We start from the raw sequence: 19,213 nt of genomic DNA on the forward strand, positions 1-19,213 counted from the left end.
AAAAACTCTTAGTATCACCCCGCACAGTCGCTGCACTGTTCCTGCACTCTCCCTATCCAATATTCTTTGTAGTAATAGTTTTCTGCAACACTGTCCCTAGCGCATGAGTGCTTTTCACATCTCTCCCTATGCCCAGTTCAGAGTGAAATGGTGGAGACCGCATTGCATGAGGCTTTTACAGGTCTGTGACATCACAGGGGATGGTTATTTAAGGTCATCTCGCATTCCTGAGTTTCTTACTTTCACTTTGTAATATGTGCAGCCACATTTAAAAAAATATATATATTCGATACCATGAAGTGCGAGGAAATTTGGATTCCTGGCGAATGTAATTTTTCCTAACCTTTGGATTGAATTACACTTTGGATTCTTCAATTTGCTCAACGCTAATTATGCGCAATAGAGTCTATTATGACCATTTCCTTGTTTTGAAGTCAGAAGCGCATAGCTGGCTTGGTAGATATATAAGGTGTGCAATAGACTTTCTGCACACATATCCACCATTGCTGTCATAGGTAGAGTTGAGCGAACCCGAACTGTAAAGTTCAGGTTCGTACCGAACTTTAGGGTTTTCGGCACCCGGACCCGAACATTTACGTAAAAGTTCGGGTTCGGTGTTCGGCAATTTTTAGCGCTTTTTGAAAGGCTGCAAAGCATCCAATCAACAAGCGTCATACTACTTGCCCCAAAAGGCCATCACAGCCGTGCCTACTATTGGCATGGCTGTGATTGGCCAACTGCAGCATGTGACCCAGCCTCTAATTAAGCTGGAGTCACGTAGCGCCGCCCGTCACTCTGCTCGGATTAGTGTAGGGAGAGGCTGCAGCTGCTGTGAGGGAGAGATCAGGGATAAATCTTATCAAGAACTGGTTTATGTACTCAGCGATCTACAGAAAAAGTGTTTTGTGGGTGCAGTGCACAATTTTTTTAAGCCTGCCCTGAGCCAACTACTGCTGAAAACGAACTTTTTTTTCTTCAGTTAGTCAATATCAATACATGATTGGCAGCCATTTTATGCAACGATAGTGCACCAGCATAGGCTGTCTGCAAGTCCAGAAATACAGCTTTGGCATACTGGGGTGAAAAAACCCTCTAATATACTGCACATCTGGGATTAGACAAGCATAAGTAATTGTCACATTTAGGACAGAAATACAGCTTTTTGGTTAGGGGGAAAAAACCCTCTAATATACTGCACATCTGGGATTACACGTGCATAAATCACTGTCACATTTAGGGCAGAAATACAGCTTTTTGGTTAGGGTGAAAAAACCCTCTAATATACTACATCTGGGATTAGACAAGCATAAGTGACTGTCACATTTAGGACAGAAATACAGATTTTTGGTTAGGGTGAAAAAACCCTCTAATATACTGCACATCTGGGATTACACGTGCATAAGTGACTGTCACATTTAGGCCATAAATACGGCTTTGGCATACTGGGGTGAAAAAAGCCTCTGATATACTGCACATCTGGGATTACAGGGAGTGCAGAATTATTAGGCAAGTTGTATTTTTGAGGATTAATTTTATTATTGAACAACAACCATGTTCTCAATGAACCCAAAAAATTCATTAATATCAAAGCTGAATATTTTTGGAAGTAGTTTTTAGTTTGTTTTTAGTTTTAGCTATTTTAGGGGGATATCTGTGTGTGCAGGTGACTATTACTGTGCATAATTATTAGGCAACTTAACAAAAAACAAATATATACCCATTTCAATTATTTATTTTTACCAGTGAAACCAATATAACATCTCAACATTCACAAATATACATTTCTGACATTCAAAAACAAAACAAAAACAAATCAGTGACCAATATAGCCACCTTTCTTTGCAAGGACACTCAAAAGCCTGCCATCCATGGATTCTGTCAGTGTTTTGATCTGTTCACCATCAACATTGCGTGCAGCAGCAACCACAGCCTCCCAGACACTGTTCAGAGAGGTGTACTGTTTTCCCTCCTTGTAAATCTCACATTTGATGATGGACCACAGGTTCTCAATGGGGTTCAGATCAGGTGAACAAGGAGGCCATGTCATTAGATTTTCTTCTTTTATACCCTTTCTTGCCAGCCACGCTGTGGAGTACTTGGACGCGTGTGATGGAGCATTGTCCTGCATGAAAATCATGTTTTTCTTGAAGGATACAGACTTCTTCCTGTACCACTGCTTGAAGAAGGTGTCTTCCAGAAACTGGCAGTAGGACTGGGAGTTGAGCTTGACTCCATCCTCAACCCGAAAAGGCCCCACAAGCTCATCTTTGATGATACCAGCCCAAACCAGTACTCCACCTCCACCTTGCTGGCGTCTGAGTCGGACTGGAGCTCTCTGCCCTTTACCAATCCAGCCACAGGCCCATCCATCTGGCCCATCAAGACTCACTCTCATTTCATCAGTCCATAAAACCTTAGAAAAATCAGTCTTGAGATATTTCTTGGCCCAGTCTTGACGTTTCAGCTCGTGTGTCTTGTTCAGTGGTGGTCGTCTTTCAGCCTTTCTTACCTTTGCCATGTCTCTGAGTATTGCACACCTTGTGCTTTTGGGCACTCCAGTGATGTTGCAGCTCTGAAATATGGCCAAACTGGTGGCAAGTGGCATCTTGGCAGCTGCACGCTTGACTTTTCTCAGTTCATGGGCAGTAATTTTGCGCCTTGGTTTTTCCACACGCTTCTTGCGACCCTGTTGACTATTTTGAATGAAACGTTTGATTGTTCGATGATCACGCTTCAGAAGCTTTGCAATTTTAAGAGTGCTGCATCCCTCTGCAAGATATCTCACTATTTTTGACTTTTCTGAGCCTGTCAAGTCCTTCTTTTGACCCATTTTGCCAAAGGAAAGGAAGTTGCCTAATAATTATGCACACCTAATATAGGGTGTTGATGTCATTAGACCACACCCCTTCTCATTACAGAGATGCACATCACCTAATATGCTTAATTGGTAGTAGGCTTTCGAGCCTATACAGCTTGGAGTAAGACAACATGCATAAAGAGGATGATATGGTCAAAATACTCATTTGCCTAATAGTTCTGCACTCCCTGTAGACAAGCATAAGTGACTGTCACATTTGGGACAGAAATACAGCTTTTTGGTTAGGGTGAAAAGACCCTCTAATATACTGCACATCTGGGATTACACGTGCATAAGTCACTGTCACATTTAGGACAGAAATACAGCTTTTTGGTTAGGGTGAAAAAAGCCTCTGATATACTGCACATCTGGGATTAGACAAGCATAAGTGACTGTCACATTTTGGACTGAAATACAGATTTTTGGTTAGGGTGAAAAAACCCTCTAATATACTTCACATCTGGGATTACACGTGCATAAGTGACTGTCACATTTAGGCCATAAATACGGCTTTGGCATACTGGGGTGAAAAAAGCCTCTGATATACTGCACATCTGGGATTAGACAAGCATAAGTCACTGTCACATTTAGGGCAGAAATACAGTTTTTTGGTTAGGTTGAGAAAACCCTCTAATATACTGCACATCTGGGATTACACGTGCATAAATCACTGTCACATTTAGGCCATAAATACGGCTTTGGCATACTGGGGTGAAAAAAGCCTCTGATATACTGCACATCTGGGATTAGACAAGCATAAGTGACTGTCACATTTCGGACTGAAATACAGATTTTTGGTTAGGGTGAAAAAACCCTCTAATATACTGCACATCTGGGATTACACGTGCATAAGTCACTGTCACATTTAGGACAGAAATACAGCTTTTTGGTTAGGGTGAAAAAAGCCTCTGATATACTGCACATCTGGGATTAGACAAGCATAAGTGAATACCTGTGTTTCGTCATCATCAGAGACGTGCTGAGGTGGTATTCAGATGGATGGTCACTACACATCTATTAACAAAGTTGCTTCAGCAGAAAAGGCTTTATTTTCGTGGAAATATCGAATCGGATCTCCACTGATTGGTAAAAGGTTACCCTCTCCAATGAATCACATTTTTATCGAGTGGATCGATGCTGGCGTGTCAGGAGAGGCACGTAAGAGAACAAACACCCTGCAACCATTGCTGGAAGAACATAGACTGGTGGTGGCAGAATTATGGACTGGAGAATGTCTTTGTGGCATTCTAAGAGCCCACTCATCCATCTGGAAGGCACTCTTAACTGATTTGGGTATGAATCCATCCTTGAACACACAGTGCATTGCACCTTTTTGTGTATTGGGTTGCATCACCGCAGACTGGTCAAAGAGCCCATAATAACCCCTGTCCATTACTGACAGCAACTACAATGAGAAAGGAATTGGCTGGTCTGATGAATCATGTTTCCTTTTACATCATGTAGACAGTCCCTGGAGTGCTGCAAAAACAAGTCCAATCTATGAAGGCCCCACCTCACAACATACAGGACTTAAAGGATGTTCTACTAACATTTTGGTGCCAGATACCACAGCACAACTACCCACTGACTTGCCATAGTTACTTGATAGGGTCTTTCAATAATTGAAAACAAGTCATACAGAATGTATAAAGGTTGTAGAGGCCTTAGAATAAGACCTAAGACCTTTCTCTAAATATTGTAGGACTGTATGTATACAAGTTATATCCTACTTGTACAGTCAGGTCCATAAATATTGGGACATAGACACAATTCTAAAATCTTTTGCTCTATACACCATCACAATGGATTTGAAATGAAACTAACAAGATGTTATTTAACTGCAGACTGTCAGCTTTAATTTGATGGTATTTATATCAAATCAGGTGAACAGTGTAGGAATTACAACAGTTTTCATGTGTGCCTTCCACTTGTTAAGGAACCAAAAGTAATGGGACAGAATAATCATAAATCAAACTTTCACTTTTTAATACTTGGTTGCAAATCCTTTACAGTCAATTACAGCCTGAAGTCTGGAACGCATATAAATCACCAGATGCTGGGTTTCATCCCTGGTGATGCTCTGCCAGGCCTTTACTGCAACGGTCTTCAGTTCCTGCTTGTTCTTGGGACATTTTCCCTTCAGTTTTGTCTTCAGCAAGTGAAATGCATGCTCAATCGGATTCAGGTCAGGTGATTGACTTGGCCATTGCATAACATTCTTTTTCTTTCCCTTAAAAAACTCTTTGGTTGCTTTTGCAGTATGCTTTGGGTCATTGTCCATCTGCACTGTGAAGTGCCATCCAATGAGTTGTGAAGCATTTGGCTGAATATGAGCAGATAATATTGCCCGAAACACTTTAGAATTCATCCTGCTGCTTTTGTCAGCAGTCACATCATCAATAAATACAAGAGAACCGTTTCCATTGGCAGCCATACATGCCCATGCCATGACACTACTTCCACCATGCTTCACTGATGAGGTGGTATGCTTAGGATCATGAGCAGTTCTTTCCTTCTCCATACTCTTCTCTTTCCATCACTCTGGTGCAAGTTGATCTTGGTCTCATCTGTCCATAGGATGTTGTTCCAGAACTGTGAAGGCTTTTTTAGATGTCGTTTGGCAAACTCTAATTTCGCCTTCCTGTTTTTGAGGCTCACCAATGGTTTACATCTTGTGGTGAACCCTCTGTATTCACTCTGGTGAAGTCTTCTCTTGATTGTTGACTTTGACACACATACACCTACCTCCTGGAAAGTATTCTTGATCTGGCCAACTGTTGTGAAGGGTGTTTTTTTCACCAGGGAAAGAATTCTTCGGTCATCCACCACAGTGGTTTTCCGTGGTCTTCCGGGTCTTTTGGTGTTGCTGAGCTCACCGGTGCGTTCCTTCTTTTTAAGAATGTTCCACACCTAATGTTTTTGCTATCTCTCAGATGTTTTTTTTTTTTTCAGCCTAATGATGGATTGCTTTACTGATAGTGACAGCTCTTTGGATTTCATCTTGAGAGTTGACAGCAACCGATTCCAAATGCAAATAGCACACTTGAAATTAACTCTGGACCTTTTATCTGCTCATTGTAATTGGGATAATGAGGGAATAACACACACTTGGCCATGGAACAGCTGAGAAGCCAATTGTCCCATTACTTTTGGTTCCTTAACAAGTGGGAGGCACATATGCAAACTGTTGTAATTCCTACACCATTCACCTGATTTGGATGTGAATACCCTCAAATTAAAGCTGACAGTCTGCAGTTAAAGCACATATTGTTTGTTTCATTTCAAATCCATTGTGGTGGTGTATAGAGCCAAAAATGTTAGAATTGTGTCGGTCCCAATATTTATGGACCTGACTGTATGTGAAGGTTGCCCAGGTCATTCACTTTATTCAGTGGGTCAATAAGCAATGTGATAATAGTGCAATATGACACTAATGGGGTCATTTATCAAACTGGCAGATTCCACCAAAGGAGCTTTCAAAAATGAAAGGTGGAATCTGATTGGTTACTATGGGCAACTAAGCCAGTTCTACTTTACACCAGTTAGATAAATGACCCCATAAATCTTAATGAGGTGAAAGTAAGGGATATATTAGGCCTGCAGATCAGCATTCGATTTTAGGGACAGAAGTTTTCCTTCCCGATAATCGCTCGCTCATCAATGATTTCCTCCACAGTATGGGGAAGAACGATCGCTAATTCCATAGTTTGTCTCCATACAGAATTATTGTTTGCCAGCAGCAGACTGTGATTAGATGGCCCGATCTATCAACAGGACTATTTTTTTCCGTCATGTATAACAAAACCAAACGGAACCGTTATACAGTATGTCCCCATAGACATATATTAGGACATAGCAAAACAGAATGCCTCTTAAAGGCTTCCGTTTAGCATTCCATCCTAAAATTATAACAGAACCTATAACGGAATTCCGTAACCCGGAATTGCCAACCCGCCCTAACAAGTGTTCCTACCAACTCTTAGTGATGATCTGATTGGCTATCTGCAGGTGTAAAACACCCCTAAGGATCTCAGTTGGCATCTAGCAGAGAAGCAAGATGGTTCTTATATGGTGAACTGTGTAATAAAGCATATCCCCAGCCAAAAAAGAGAATGTCACATTGCTTCAGAATCCAGTGTGGTAAGATGTTTCCTCCAAAGTTTTATTGCTCACAGTCTTGTCAAAGTCTGTGCTTTTAAAATCATTTACTACTTCTAAACTGTGTGCATTATCCCTGTACTGTGACATAACTGCGTGCATTAACCCTGTAATGTGATAGTAACATAGTAACATAGTAACATAGTACATAAGGCCGAAAAAAGACATTTGTCCATCCAGTTCGGCCTGTTATCCTGCAAGTTGATCCAGAGGAAGGCAAAAAAAACCTGTGAGGTAGAAGCCAATTTTCCTCACTTTAGGGGAATAAAAAATTCCTTCCCGACTCCAATCAGGCAATCAGAATAACTCCCTGGATCAACGACCCCTCTCTAGTAGCTATAGCCTGTAATATTATTACACTCCGCACTGTGTTTATTTTCTACTGTAATATCACTGTGTGCATTTTCCCTGTATTGTGACATCACTGTATGCATTATCCCTGTACTGTGACATCACTAGTGTTGGGCGCGAACATTCGAATCGAGAATAATAATCGTGAATATTGGCAATTTGAGAATTCGCAAATATTTAGAATATAGTGATTGTGGGGATTCGCTCTGGTAGGCAGGTTAGGGGACGCAGTATAGAGGCAACGGACTAGGTTTTCAAATCAATCTTCAGTGTTTATTCACACTCATAGGCCTCATGCACACGACCGTGCCGTTTTTTGCAGTCCGCAAACCGCGGATCCGCAAAAAACGGAAGCCGCCCGTGTGCCTTCCGCAATTTGCAGAACGGGCGGCCCATTGTAGACATGCCTATTCTTGTCCGCAAAATGGACAAGAATAGGACATGCTATATTTTTTTTGCGGGGCCTCGGAACGGAGCAACGGATGCAGACAGCACACGGAGTGCTATCCGTATCTTTTGCGGCCCCATTGAAGTGAATGGGTCCGCATCCGAGCTGCAAAAACTGCAGCTCGGATGCGGACCATAACTACGGTGGTGTGCATGAGGCCATAACATAACAAAATAACGTTCACCTGGTAACCTGGGTGTCAGTTCACACCCGGCTGAATGCTCAGCCTCAGAAAGTCCACTTGCAGGCTGTAAGGCGGCCTGCTCGCCTGACACATGGTCTTCAGACCTCAGCGCAGAGATCTCCACAGCTCCAACACAGAGACTGGCAGCACTCCACTGTCAGAGAGGAGTCATCCACACCACCTGACAGTGCTGCCTGTGTTTTATATGGCCCGTTGCTAATGGCAATCCCCAGCAAAATGCATACAATGGAGGATGCCTGCGGCGAACCACAAGTACCACAATAGACATCCTACACAAGGTAACAAGTGCGGATGTAATAATTAATATAACAATATAACAAAACAATAACAAACACAGGTGCACTCTGCAGTATCACTAAATCCTCAAACTGTTTTTAAAATTGAGAGATTAGTCAACATGTCCTACGGTGTAGAACATGTCTAAGCCCGGACACCACGACAAGGTTTCTCAAGTAGCCCGGGACCCTACACTCTCCTACCTGAGCCGTATGGGCGATACCAGGAGCCAGTGGGCAAATTACAGGAGCATAAGGCCGACTCACAAACAACTCACCAGTTACTTCCAGCATGTGGCCATGCTTGCAATGGGAGGAGGGAGGAGTCTGTGAGTCCCACTCAAGACTTGCTGATATGTCCCAGGCCTCACAGGTGCACCTAAATGTGGCCTGTAGATGGAAAACAGGCACATTTAAATAGGAGTTTATACACCTCCAGAAATCTATATATACAAACTAAGACGACAGGTTGGCATTAGCAGGAGGTGCTTCAAACCCACATGTAGTTGTGCATATATATAGGGGAGCAAATCCTGCACTTGTGGCCCGTTGCTAATGGCAATCCCCAGCAAAATGCATACAATGGAGGATGCCCGCGGCGAACCACAAGTACCACAATAGACATCCTACACAAGGTAACAAGTGCGGATGTAATAATTAATATAACAATATAACAAAACAATAACAAACACAGGTGCACTCTGCAGTATCACTAAATCCTCAAACTGTTTTTAAAATTGAGAGATTAGTCAACATGTCCTACGGTGTAGAACATGTCTAAGCCCGGACACCATGACAAGGTTACTACCCGGGCTACTTGAGAAACCTTGTCGTGGTGTCCGGGCTTAGACATGTTCTACACCGTAGGACATGTTGACTAATCTCTCAATTTTAAAAACAGTTTGAGGATTTAGTGATACTGCAGAGTGCACCTGTGTTTGTTATTGTTTTGTTATATTGTTATATTAATTATTACATCCGCACTTGTTACCTTGTGTAGGATGTCTATTGTGGTACTTGTGGTTCGCCGCGGGCATCCTCCATTGTATGCATTTTGCTGGGGATTGCCATTAGCAACGGGCCACAAGTGCAGGATTTGCTCCCCTATATATATGCACAACTACATGTGGGTTTGAAGCACCTCCTGCTAATGCCAACCTGTCGTCTTAGTTTGTATATATAGATTTCTGGAGGTGTATAAACTCCTATTTAAATGTGCCTGTTTTCCATCTACAGGCCACATTTAGGTGCACCTGTGAGGCCTGGGACATATCAGCAAGTCTTGAGTGGGACTCACAGACTCCTCCCTCCTCCCATTGCAAGCATGGCCACATGCTGGAGGTAACTGGTGAGTTGTTTGTGAGTCGGCCTTATGCTCCTGTAATTTGCCCACTGGCTCCTGGGATCGCCCATACGGCTCAGGTAGGAGAGTGTAGGGTCCCGGGCTACTTGAGAAACCTTGTCGTGGTGTCCGGGCTTAGACATGTTCTACACCGTAGGACATGTTGACTAATCTCTCAATTTTAAAAACAGTTTGAGGATTTAGTGATACTGCAGAGTGCACCTGTGTTTGTTATTGTTTTGTTACTGTGTTTTATATCCCAAACCAAGACCCGGCCTGGAACGTGGGGAGTAGCCACCCACCCATCACTTTGACTACTCCCAATAAGAGCCGTCCCGGGTTAGCTTTGCAGATAATACTAACACAGCTGAAGTGTCAGACTGAAATCTGCAAACTGACACTGTGAGAAAAAACAGTAACCGTAGGCCAGTAACCTCGGTGACATGTACCGACCATCAATGATGACCCCTTGTTCCTTCCTACATGATATATAATCGTAATTTTAAATATTCTAGATTTTTCTTTCATCAGTAACCTCCCTTCCTACTTGTGGGCCAATGAGAAGGCTGCAATGTCTTTGTCTGAGTTTAGCAACATCCCTGGCAGCCAATAGGAAAGTTGCCTTCCCCTTACTATATAAGAACCTCCCCAGCAGCCATTTTCTACAGTTTTTTAAAGTTCTGAGAGAGACAGCAGTGTCATTGCTGTGCTCTGTGCTTTCCACACTACATTAGATAGATATTAGATAGCTTATATATATACAATACAGATAGTTAGTCCGAGATAGTCAGTGTAACTTTTGTCCTGATATAGTGTAGCTGTTGCAGTGCAGTGTGTTAGGAAGTTTGACAGGTTCTGCTGTCCATACATACAGGCAGACCTGCTAAAATGTCACGTTTCACATATTGTGCCAAAATATTCGCATCATTAGTGCCGATTAGCGCAATCGCGAATATATTGGAGCACTCTAACTGCATATACAGCCATTTTTAATGTTATGCCGTGCCAACCATTTTTCTTCAGTCCCAGAAACTTCTAGCAGCTTGAAAAAAGTAGCAAAAGTGAGCCACGCCTGTATTGCGCGCGCATTACTCGAATATTACATTGCTGATTTTTTGCAATCGCGAATATATGACGAATATTCACCTAAATATTTGTGAAATTCGAATATAGCCCCTGCCACTCATCACTGTGTGCATTATCCCTGTTCTGTGACATTACTGTGTTTATTATCCCTGTACTGTGACATCACTGTGTGCATTAACCCTGTAATGTGATATCATTGTGTTTATTTTCTACTGTTATATCACTGTACTGTGACATCACTGCACATCTCTGCACAATGTCAATTATTCAGGGAAGCCAAAAACAATCATAAGCTTTTCATGATTTGACTTTACTGCTGCAAGTGATTATAGTGGAGTAGGGTGTCATTCCAGGTTTTTGAAATTATATTGCTGAAAAAATGACACTCCTTCAGCCAATGTGCTTATCAATAAAGGATTTTTATCTTTTACTCACATTGTTTTCTCAGATGTCAATGTCAAAGTAATGCATGTCTGCAGGAACCCTACGTTTAAAGGAGAGAAGAGGGCAGAACTAGGAAAAGGATACTGATTCGGAGACACATAGTTAGAAATGTAATATGTGTGGTTACCAATTATACTCCATCTATTCAAGGCATCTGCTACAGTGTACAGAAGACCTAGATTTCAGTAGGTAGCTACAACAAGCAGAGAGATAAAAGAGAACAATCCAGAATTGCAGACAATTACAGTAGTCAAATAGAAAGATGTTTCATTCCGAGCATTCCTGGAACAACTTTTCACCACTCCTGTCAAGTCTCCTGACAACATATATTCACTACATATAATTTTACATCATTGGGAGGGGCTGCAATAGATCCAGCAGTCATGGTCCATACCGGAACCATTGACAAAGTTAGAGGTAGGTGGAGCGTTCTTAAAAATTATTTTAGGAATTTAAGCCACAAGCTTAGAGCAAGGACCTCAAAGGTAGTGTTTTCCGAAATACTACCTGTACCATGAGCCACACAAGAAAGGCAGTGGGAGATTAGGGAGGTTAACAAGTGGCTCAAGAACTGGTGTAGGAAGGAGGGGTTTGGTTTCCTGGAGAACTGGGCTGACCTCTCTGTTGGCTACAGGCTCTATCATAGGGATGGGCTGCACCTCAATGGGGAAGGGGCAGCTGTTTGGGGGAGAAGGTGGCTAGAAGGTTGGATGAATTTTTAAACTAGGGACTGGGATGAGGGTAATTATATGTCACAGCCAGTTCTGTGAGAAGGTCTGGCAGACGTTCTTCTCTACCTCTTGCATGAGGTTCTTTGTTTTGGTTTCACTTTGTCATCTCCTTTCCTTCTGCCAGCTGTCACCTATTTACACTAATTGTCTCCCTTTATATTCCCTCCCATACTGCCTCACTTTGCGGTTTATACTTCTTCCTGGATGAGTTGTTCACTGTTGGAGGCTGCTACTGCTGATTCCTCAGATAAGTCCTTTTCCTTTATTTGTGTTTCCTTTCTGGCTTGATTCTAGGTGACCCTGACTCCGTCCATATTAAGTGCAGGGAGCCGGTGGTCGTGTCCCCTCACTATTATAGGGTTTTCAGGTGTCACATAGTATAAGGTACGTGGGCATGCAATCGTCTACCATAAAGACCTTTGCATGGGCATAGCAGTCAGGGAGAGCTCTAGGGGTTTTATAGGGCTCACCCATATGCTCCTTAGTTTGTGATCAAGCCAGTCGGATGTTTATTTATAAGTTCCAGCTTTCTGCAACACCATCCGTGACATTATGTTATAGGATGGGAAGATAGTGCAGATAGAGACCGGGGGCAAGGTAATGGAACTGGGGAGGAATAGAAGGAGGGACTAGAACAGTTCAGAAGGAAAGGTGTAAAGTAAAAAATATACATAAACCTCTTAATTGTATGTATACTAATGCCAGAAGCCTGACTAATAAAACTGCTGAACTGGAATTAGTGATGTATGAGGAGGACTATGACGTAGTGGGAAAACCGGAGAGAGGGAGGGGTTTGCCTTTATGTAAAGTCCTGTCTAAAGCCCACACTCCGGGAAGATATAAGTGAGGGACATGAACATGTGGAGTCACTGTGGGTAGAAATACATGGAGGAAAAAACAATAATAAAATACTAATAGGAGTTTACTATAAGCCACCTAATATACCAGAGTCCACAGAAAGTCTAATACTAGACGAAATAGACAAGGCGGCAAATCATAATGAGGTGGTTAGTATGGGGTACTTCAACTACCCAGATATAGACTGGGAAACTTAAACCTGTACATCTCATAAAGGAAGCAGGTTCTTGGCAATAGCCAAAGACAATTACCTTTTCCAACTGGTTCAGGACCTGACTAGAGGGATGGCCACGCTGGACTTAGTATTAACCAATAGACCTGACAGAACAACAGATGTGCAGGTTGGGGGACATCTGGGAAATAGTAACCATAAAGTAATAACCTTCCAATTGTCATTCAAAAGAGTGTTTCTTCAAGGAAAAACTAAAATTCCAATCTTCAAAAAAGCAAAATGTTGCCAACTCAGAGAGGCCATAGGCCTAACTAACTGGGACAAAGTCCTCAAAAATAAAAATACAGCCACAAAATTGAATATTTTTAAAACCATCCTAAAATCTAATTGTGAGAGGTACATACATTATGGGAATAAAAGGTTAAGGAACAAGAAAAAAACAATGTAGATAAACAGAAAAGTAAAGAATGCAATACATGACAAAAAGAAAGCATTTAAATCACTAAAACAGGAGGGTAGCAAGGAAGCATTGAAAAAAATAAGGAAAAAAATTGAATATGTAAAAGACAAATAAAAGCTACCAAACTAGAGACGGAGAGATTAATTGCCAAAGGTAGTAAAATAAACCCTAAAATGTTCTTCAATTATAAAAATGGTACAAAGTGTAAATCTGAATTGGCGCATAGTAGTGTTGGTCGAGCACCAAAGTGCTCGGGTGCTCGAGTAGAACACCTTGGGATGCTCGGGTGCTGTACCGAGCACCCAAGCACAATAGAAGTCAATGGGAGAACCCGAGCATTAAACCAGGCACCCACTGCTCTGAAGAGGGGAGGGTGTCTGCTTCATAGTAAAAGGTCATAAATTGATGGAAACACCACTTAAATGGTTCGGGAACAGCATTGGGAGGATGTCTGGATGCATCTTGGACTCCCAAGTCGCTGCTGAGAACAATGTTGTCCGAGTAGTACGCCACTTTTTGAGACTGACAATAATACACACCAAACTGAAGATAAAATCGATTTTAGAGGAAAAATTGTTAGGAAACATTCTTTCCTATATCTTTACTTGTATATACAGTGCAAGTGCTGCCAAAAATAACAAGGAAGAGGTACTCTAATTAAACCTGTATATCACATAAATGAGGGCTTCATTCACATTGTGGTACAATTGTTCAGGTAGTGGGACTCCTACATTCATGAAGCCTATGCACTAAGGGAAAGGGATGCCAAAAATTACAAGGAACCGGCACTCCAATATACCTTTTTATTACACATAAAGGAGGGCATCATACACACCCTTAAAACGTTGTGAGTGATGGCCTGCTGGTGACCCTCAAAAACATTAGAGGTAAGTGTCTGCTGCTGAGCTGACCATCTAAAACATTAGGGGTGAGGGCCTAATGCCGAGTTGACCATCTAAAAAATTTTGTGGGCGAGGGCCTGCTGCCAAGCTGACCATCTAAAAATTTTGGGGTGAGGGTCTGCTGCTGAGCTGACCCTCTAAAACATTATGGTTGAGGGCCTGCTGGTGACCCTCTAAAACATTATGGGTGACGGCCCCGCTGCTGAGCTGACCCTCTAAAACATTAGGAGCGAGGCCAGCCTAATAAGCATGTTGATATGATGGAGGAGGAGGAGGACAAGAAAAGGGAGATTGAACCATATACACTTTTTTGTAGTGGAAGGGGTGCATGGGAATACAGTGTATTCAATACACCATAAATGCCACATTTAGAGTGCCTTTATGTTCAGCCGCTTTCCTCTGGTGGAGCAGAGAAGTCAGGGGCAATCCAGGCCTTGTTCATTTTTATAAGACTCAACTGGTCAGCATTTTCAGTTGACAGGTGGATGCGCTTATCAGTTATTATGCCCCCAGCAGCACTAAATACACGCTCAGACAAAACTCTGGTGGCGGGGCAGGCCAGCACCTCTAAGGCGTAGAGCGCCAGTTCGTGCCACATGTCCAGCTTGGACACCCAATAGTTGTAAGGCAAACAGGGATCACTGAGGACACTGACACGGTCTGCTACGTACTCCTTCACCATCTTCCAAAATGTTTCCCTCCTTGTGACACTAGGCTGCGCATCAGGTTGAGGGTGCTGGCGGGGTGTCCCAGCCCTTGGAGAGTGTTGCCCTGCCTCTGTTGGAACTGCTGTGTGTTCCCATCATATCCCCTCCCCTCCTTGGTTGGCCAAGGAACTATGTACTCTGCAGCCAGCGTTGTCAGCTGGAAATTTTTGGAGCAGTTTTTCCACAAGGACCTTCTGGTTTTGCACCATTTTGTTCGTCCTCTCTACCATAGAAATAAGAGATAAGAAGTTCTCTTTGTAGCGGGGGTCGAGAATAGTGAACAACCAGTAATCTGTGTTGGCCAAAATGCGTACAACGCGAGGGTCACGGGAAAGCCAGTCTAACATAAAGTCAGCCATGTTTTCCATAGTTCCAACAGACAAGACTTTGCTGTCCTCATCAGGAGGATGACTCTCAATCTCCTCATCCTCTTCCTCCCCTTCTACCCATCCACACGGAGGCAACCATCTCCTGCTCCTCCTCCTCATCATCCAATTTGCGCTGGAAAGATGAACTGAGGGTGGTCTGGCTATCATCCTGTGTACTGTCTTCCCCCATTTCCACCTCTTCCACATGCAAAGTGTCCTCCTTAATTGTGAGCAGCGAGAGTTTGAGTAGACAAAGAAGTGGGATGATTACATTGATAATAACGTTATCGCCGCTCACCATCTGTGTTGATTCTTCAAAATTGCATAAATGCACACTCGTCGCTTGTGAAGAGCGGAAGGTGACTGGAAAGGCGACGACCATGTTGCAGCTGGTATTACACTCCTGCCCTCTGCTGCTCACAAAGCCTGGCCAACATGTGGAATGTGGAGTTCCAGCGAGTGCTCACGTTGATAAACAGTCGGTGAGCTGGCAATTGCAAGCGCTGCTGCAGCGTTGCCAGACCGGCAGAAGCTATCGATGACTTGCGGAAATGGGCACACACGCGGCGCACCTTCACCAGTAGCTCAGGCAAATTGGGGTAGTTTTTGAGAAGCCATTGAACCACTAGATTGAACCCGTGGGCTATGCATGGTATGTGTGTGAGCTTGCCGAGCTCCAAAGCCGCCACCAAGTTACGGTCATTATGAGACACAACCATGCATGGTTGTAGGTTGAGTAGCCAGAACCACAGCTCAGTCTGGTCCCTTATCCCCTGCCAAAGCTCTGCAGCGGTGTGCTGTTTATCACCTAAGCAGATCAGTTTAAGCACGGCCTGTTGCAGCTTCCCCACTGCAGTGCTACACAGTTTTCAGCTACTGACTGATGTCTGACTGGTGCTGCAAGATGATAATTCAGAGGTGGAAGTGGAGGTGGAGGCGAAGGAGGAAGAGGAGAAGGGGGGTTGCAGCCACTAACATTGGTGGCGGCGGAAACACTGATGGAAGTAGTGCCTGCAATCCTTTGCATTGGTAGCACCTGTGCCATCCCAGGGTACGACTCGCTCCCGACCTCCACCCAGTGTGCTGTCAGGGAAATGTAGCGTCCCTGGCCAAGGCACTTGTTCATGCGTCAGTCATTAAGTGGACCTTTGCAATAACTGCGTAGGTCAGGGCACGGGTGATGTTACGGGACACATGCTGGTGTAAGGCTGGGATTGCACACCGTGAAAAATATTGCCGGCTGGGAACAGAGTATCGCAGGACAGCCGTTGCCATCAGGCTGCGGAAAGCCTCAGTGTCCACAAGCCTAAATGGCAACATTTCCAGGGCCAGCAATTTGGAAAGGTTCAAAGGCCTTGGGTATAGACATCTGTATGCTGCTCTGGGACATGGAAGTGGGTGTGCTAGCTGATGGTGCTTGCGAAGGTCCAGGTGCATGGCGTGAGGCATCCGGGCCTGCGTATTGAAGAGAGTATTGGCCAGCATGTAACACAGGGGAAGAGGAGGAAGTGGTGTGACCCGCAGACACTGGTTGTGGACCTAGGCGTGCGGCCCACCTATTAGGGTGCTTTGATGCCATGTGGCGGATCATGCTGGTGGTGGTGAGGTTGCTAGTGTTCATGCCCCTGTTCATTTTGGTACGGCACAGGTTGCAAATGACAATTCTTTTATCGTCCGCACTTTCCTGAAAAAAGCGCCATACTGCGGAACACCTACCCCATGACAAGGGAGATTGCCGCAAGGGGGTGCTCCAGGGAACTGTTGCGGGCCTGTTTGGTGTGGCCCCGCCTTCTCCCTTTTGCCACCCCACTGCCTCTTTTAGCCTGTTGCGGTGCTGCGGATCCCTCTCCCCCTGTACTGCTGTCCTCGCTTGGCTTGCCACCTTCCCAGGTTGGGTCAGTGACTTCATCGTCCAGCATCTCCTCTTCCACTTCCTCACTCTGGTCATCCTTCTGACTTGTTGACCTAACAACAACCTCAGTTATTGACAACTGTGTCTCATCCTCATCATGAACCTCTTGAGACACTAATTGTGGTTAACTTATTGGCAACTGTGTCTTATCATCATCATCCACCTCGAGAAACACTAATTGCCGTTCCCCACCATCATCTTCTTCTGACTGTGGATGCTCTAGAGTTTGGGAATCAGGGCACAAGATCTCCTCATGTCCCTCTTCAAGCGGGCTTGGCGAGAGGCACAAATTAAGGAATGGCGATGAAAACAGCTCCTCGGAATATCCGATTGTGGGATCACTTGTTTGCCAAGACTCTTCATGGTGGGTGTAAGGAGTATCAGGGTGAGGAGTCTGTTGACCAGACTCTTGTCTACTGAGACTGGAGTTTGTGAAAGACAGGGTGGTGCTTAATTGATTGGAAGCATTATCTGCTGCAATCCAACCAACCACCTGGCCGCACTGGTCTGACTTCGAAAGTGGTGTCCTACACCGCCCTGAAAACTGGGACATGAAGCTAGGTATCGTGGATGAGTGTGTTTCTTGTGCTCTGGCAGCAGGCACAGTTTCACCGCGCCCAGGGCCACGGCCTCTGCGCCTTGCGCATATTAAATGGTAAATGGTTTCTCTGCCTGAGGAGGTGGTGATGGTGAGTACAATAAAGGAATTCAAGAGGGGCCTGGATGTATTTCTGGAGTGTAATAATATTACAGGATATAGCTACTAGAGAGGGATCGTTGATCCAGGGAGTTATTCTGATTGCCTGATTGGAGTCGGGAAGGAATTTTTTATTCCCCTAAAGGATTTTTTTTTTGCCTTCCTCTGGATCAACTTGCAGGATGACAGGCCGAACTGGATGGACAAATGTCTTTTTTTGGCCTTATGTACTATGTTACTATGTTATATGCTTGCAAATATGTCACCCGTACAGTAGTGCATAGTGATGATCGAGCACCAAAGTATTTGGGTGTTCGGCCCAGACACATTGCTGTATTTGTGTGCTCGCCCGAGCACCCGAGTATAATAAAAGTCAATGGGAGACAACCAGGCACCCCCTGCTCTGAAGAGGGGAGGGTGCCTGGTGCATTGGAAAAGGTCAGAAAGTGACAGAAACACCACCGAAATGGATCGGGAACAGCATGGGGACGATGTCTGGATGCATCTTGGACTTCCAGGTCGCTGCTGGGAACCATGTTGTCCGAGTTGTACGCCACTTTAACAGACTGACAAAAATACGCACAAAACCCCCCAAAAAACAATTTCACAGGAAAAATTGTTAGGAAACTTTATTTCCTGTATATTCAATTGTATATAAAGTGCAAGTGCAGCAAAATATTACAAGCAAGAGGCACTCCGAAACAGCCTTTATATCACATAAAGGAGGGCCTCATTCACCTTGTGGCACAATTGTTCAGGTAGTGGGACTCCTACACTCATAAAGCCTATGCACTAAGTGAAAGGGCTGCCAAAAATTACAAGTAACCGACACTACAATAAACCCCTTTATTACATATAAAGCAAGGCATCATACACATCCTTGAAAAATTATGATTGGTGGCCTGCTGGTGACCCTCAAAAACATTTGGAGCAAGGGCTTGCTGATCTGACCATCCAAAACATGAGGGGCGAGGGCCTGCTGGTGAGCTGACGCTCTAAAACATTATATGCGAGTGCCTGCTGGTGAGCTGATGCTATAAAACATTATATGCTAGTGCCTGCAGGTGAGCTGACGCTCTAAAACATTATGTGCGAGTGCATGCTGTTCAGCTGACGCTCTAAAACATTATATGCGAGTGCATGCTATTCAGCTGATGCTCTAAAACATTATTTTCAAGTGCATGTTGTTCAGCTGATGCTCTAAAACATTATTTGCGAGTGCCTTCAGGTGAGCTGAGTC

This window comes from Bufo bufo, chromosome 4 (genome assembly GCF_905171765.1).
Source record: "Bufo bufo chromosome 4, aBufBuf1.1, whole genome shotgun sequence".
Taxonomy (NCBI): domain Eukaryota; kingdom Metazoa; phylum Chordata; class Amphibia; order Anura; family Bufonidae; genus Bufo; species Bufo bufo.